The following is a 5,409-nucleotide window of genomic DNA, read 5'->3' on the forward strand; positions in this document are numbered from 1 at the left end:
AACCAATAGTAAGGTTCAATAAATCCAAAACAAATAACCAACCCACACTTTGTCCATAAAAGCCTCAAAAAATAGAATACCAAATAGGTTGGGACTTTCCCCCGACCGTGAAAATGGAACTCTTCAATTCCCAAAATCTGAAAAGAAAACCTAATAAAAAAAGTAAAGCTTTTTGGATGATGGAGGATCACCACTTCACAGCAACTCAATTGATAGTCGCACCACCTAAAACTGCACACGAGTAAACAAAGAACCCTGGGACCCTACATCATGATATGATGTTGCGTCCAAGGATGGTCAGTGGGATAAGAACTAGCATATAGCTCGAGGAAAGTGATAAAATAGTGTAATGTCCAAAACTAGTCAAACCACATGAACTCGTTAGTACATACATATATTTAGGATGTTGGGATAGAGTAAAGGCCATGAACATGAGGGTTTAAAAACAATAATTTGGATTCTGTGTCTCTATCTATCCTAAGGGCACCCATGGGCTATATGGTTTTATCTCCCTCTGCTGAAAGGGTCCTAGCGCGTGTTAGCTGCATGAACTAGGAAAATCCAAGGAAGGGCCAAAAGCACCAAGGTTCTTGCCATTCCAAATATATACAATGTGTGTGTGAACTATGAACACGATCATAAACGCCCCCATACCGATAAATGTGGTTTCTAGTCTTGGTCCCCCCAGAACCTCCACCTTTATGGTGAGCTACACAACCATCTTTAAGCCTAAATTAAAATATTTGCATATTATCCCATCCGTTAACCTAGGAGTCATTTATTAAGGCATTTACCGTTGGTATCATCATACCAATTATTCTTGCAAGCTAAGTCAAATTATTCCATTCCAATCCAATTAAACCAATTGACTCTCAAGTTCCATTTTAATACCAAACCATGGCCACCAAGGCCTTTAAATCCAATTTTTAATCCATGTGTCAATTATAATGCAATAGTTCCAAAAGTGAGTTAAACCATGTAAATTCTATATTTAAAACCAAAGTTCATAAAGGTAGGTTGAGGAGATTACCATTATCAAGACAAAATCCAAAAAATTGGGGAAAACCAAGTTCCCCTTTTTAAATCCCCATAACCATGCACCTATTCAATTCAAAAACCATAATTTAAAGCATGAATTTCATATTCCAACATGGGGAAAGCAATTCCAATAGTAAACAATCCAAAATCCTCAACCCAATTACAAACCATCAATTAAATTCATATGAACAATGTGTAAACATATGCCTTAATATAAAAATCAAGTTAGGGAGTAGAGACATGCCTGAAACACCAATAAAGTTGGAGAGAAAATCACCAATTGAAGCCAAGATGATTAATCCCTTAAAACCCTAGATTTCTCTTGATTTTAGAAGTTTGAGATGAGAGAATACTGTTTTTATAATTTGTTAAATAATGAAAAAAAGGGACCCTTGGGGTGTTTTAAGTTGTGGGATAATAGTTGGATAGGAGGAAAGGACCAAAATACCCTTTATAAAAATGTGAAGGAAAACTGTCATTAGTATTACGAGTCAAGTAATGACTCGTAATAACTAGTCACAAGTCTTTGCCTAGACTCATGGTCTGGGCAGCAACTCAGGGAAACCACACTATTATGACCATGAATGGTACATCATAACTCATTGCCAAACATCATAACTTGTGATGTCGACCCGTGTTCAGGGCAAAAACCTCAGGCTATCTCACTGTTATGGTCACGAGTCCCTCACTATGACTTGTGACCTTACCTAATAACTTATGAGGTCTAGTTGTGATCCAAATAGTAACCTTGGGCAACTTCAGTGGTGAGACAAAGAGTTTCACCTAATGACTCATGACGAGTTATAACGACTAGTCACTTGAGTCGTTTCTTAGGCGGTGTCCAATTTCCTTCAAAATTTTAGATTACCAAAATCTGGGGCATTACAATATATAATCTCAAATTAGTAATAATTTGATATAATTGGATGTTTTTAATACTTGTAATGGATCACAGAAGAACAATGCACAACTTGACGCCAATTTGGACACCTGGAATATCCAGGGAGAGTGAGAGCGCGTGAGAAGGATTTTTGGCATGTGCATCTCTCCAAATGGTTCAAAAGGCACCAAAACAGTGAACCAAGGTGTTAGGAAGGCAACGCCTTGCATGGAGAGGTGCTCAACCTAGGGCGCAGCCTTGCCTGGAGCGGGGCTATAGCTAGGGCGGCCCCCTCTCCACTCCCAGGCCCAATAACTGAACGTTTCCAAATCCAACACGGACTTGGACAATTGGAGGTTGCTCTACACATTATTTATGGTTTTATTTTCTTAACTTTAGTTTCTTTCATGCTTTGTATCATCAATCCAAAGGATTAGATGATGAATATTTCCATTAAGGGCTAAAACTCCTTTTCCATGGTTAAATCCAAGATCATGACTACTTTCATTTTGAATTAATTTTGTTTGATTGCTTATAATTATGGTTGTTTGTTTATTCTTGATTTATATATTTTGAGGATTGATCACCCTTAGAATACATGTATTGTTGACCTTGTGATCTCGGGAGAGTGAATAGGGAGATAGAACATAAGATTATACAAAGTATGGTTCTTATTTATTTATAAAATAAGGAATTCGAATTTTCATCTAGGACAGGGATGTACTTAGAAGCCTTTCTCGATTCACATGTAGGATGATATCTTTAAAACACTTAATTGGATTATTGCATCCCCACTCAATGAGGTAAATGTAATGTCCAAATTAGGTAAAGGTTAGAGGTAGGGAGACCATAATCACGTAATTAAACCTAGGAATCAACAACCAAGATAAGCGATTTAACGAACAAAGTTCAATGGCATAGTATGAATGCTCTTAAGCCTTAACCCTGGGTTTCTATCTGTTGATTGTCCTAAGTCATTACTTTTATGTATTACTTTAGTTAAGTTTTAATTTACAATTCTAAAACTCTATTTCCTACTCTCCTCAATCGATTAAACTAGAATTGAATAGTCGGCGAACGCAAGTCCCTGAGAGACCGATACTTGGGCTTTCTTGAAGCCACTTTACTACTTGATAAGACCACGTAAACTTGCGTGTGTGCTTGGGTGCTGTCATCCTCCTTAATATACACAAGGATAGGATCAAAATCCTACTTCTCTTTTACCTCAACACCAAGAGATGATTTAACCACCTCTTGAACAATTACTCCTCCTTCCCCGGAGTCCAAAATACAAACTCCCAAGTTAGCCAACCGGTGAATATCCTTCACCAGCCCTCTTTTATCCTCCACTACATAGGATAAGCTTCCTATAGATAACCTACTAAAAGCATCAGCAACAACATTAGCTTTACCTGGATGGTAATGAAGGCTCATGTCAATCCTTAAATAACTCGACTCACCACCTCTGCTTGAGATCCAACTTCTTCTAAGTGAATACATACTGCAAGCTCTTATGATCTGAATAGATGTCTGCATATACTCCATACAGATAATGGCGCGAGATTTCCAAATCAAAAACCACAGCCGCCAACTCTAGATCGTTAATCAGATAATTCCTCTTATGAAATTTAAGTTGTTTCAAAGCATAAGCAACAACCTTACCATATTATATTAAGACATAACCCAGTCCCATACGGGGTGCATTACAATAGAGCACAAGCCCTTATGTACCCTAGGGAAGGGTCAAAATCAAAGTAGAAGTTAATCTATCCATCAACTTTCTCAAAACTAGCTTCACAAGCATCGAACCACAAGAACTTAACCTTTTTCTAAGTTAAATTAGTCAACGGAACAACAATAGAAGAGAAACTCTCCTCTATGACAAGCAAATCTAGAAACTGCCTAAATACCTGATTCATAAAATCCATAAAAGCAGCCAGAGCATTGTCCAACCTAAATGACATAAGCAAAAACTCATAATGGTTATACCGGATATAGAAAGAAATCTTTTGAATATCCATCTCTCTAATTATCACCTGACGATAACCCAAATAGAGATCAATCTTAGAGAAGCATCTAGCACCCTGAAGGTGGTAAAAAATATCATAAATCCTAGGAAGAGGATACTTATTTTTCATTATCACCTTATTCAAATGTTGATAATCAATACACATTCGAGGAAACCAATCTTTCTTACGCATGAAAATCACAAGAGCAACTACGAAGAAACATTAGGATGAATAAAACCCTTATTAAGAAAATCTTTTAACTATTCCTTAAGCCCCTTTAATTCTATCAGAGCCAGCCTATAAGGAGGAATGGAAATGGGATGGGTATCTGGTACAAGATCAATCCCAAAATTTGTCTCCCTGTCGGGAGGAATTCTAGGGTGATCATCGAGAATACTTTAGGAAACTCATTAAACATAGGGACAGACTGCCAAGATGGACTCTCAGAATTTGAATCCTTAACCCAAACTAAATAATATAAACACTCTTTGGAAATCAACTTCTGGGATTTAGGATAGGAAACAAACCTCCCTTTGGGTACTAAAGAACACCTATCACATTCGATCACCTATTCATTAGAAAATTTAAAACTAAATTTTTTAGTCCTACAATCTAGAGAAGTATAGCATGTATAAATCCAATCCATCCCCAAGATTATATCAACATCTACCATATCCAACTCTATTAGATCCACCAATGTCTCCCATTTATGAATAGACACCACACAACCCTTAGTGATCTTTCTAACAACAATGGAATCACCCACCGAAGTAGAAACAATAAAGGGATCAGGAATAATTTCAGGACTAAAACCAAAATACAAAGCCACATAAAGGGTCACATAAGAAAGGGTAGACCCTGTATCAAGAAAGCAATCCACATCACGAGAGAAGAGTTATAACATACCAATAACTACAACATGAGAAACTTTAGATTCCTGACAGGTAGCAAAAGCACAGAGACAATTTCGGCTAGTATCGGTACTCGAAGCGGTACCCTTTGGTGCAGAAGCCAAAGAAGTGGCACTTGAAACTTTATTAGCTCTAGTGGCTACAATTCCCCTATATATGTCTAGCCTATAAAGAGGAATGGAAATGGGATGGGTATCTCGTAGAAGATCAATCCCAAAATCTATCTCCTTATCGGGAGGAATTCCAGGATGATCATCGAGAACACTTTAGGAAAATCAATAACCACAGGGATAGATTACCAAGAGAGACCCTCAGAATTTGAATCCTTAACCCGAACTAAATAATATAAACACCCTTTGGAAACTAACTTCTGGGATCTAGGATAGGAAATAAACCTCACTTTGGGTACTAAAGAACACCTCTTCTATTCGATCACATATTCATTAGAAAATTTAAAACTAAATTTTTGGGTCTTACAATCTAGAGAAGCATATCCATCCCTATGATTACATCATCATCTACTAGATCCAGCTCTATTAGATCCACAAATGTCTCTTATTTATGAATAGAC

This window comes from Capsicum annuum, chromosome 11 (assembly GCF_002878395.1).
Source record: "Capsicum annuum cultivar UCD-10X-F1 chromosome 11, UCD10Xv1.1, whole genome shotgun sequence".
Lineage (NCBI taxonomy): Eukaryota > Viridiplantae > Streptophyta > Magnoliopsida > Solanales > Solanaceae > Capsicum > Capsicum annuum.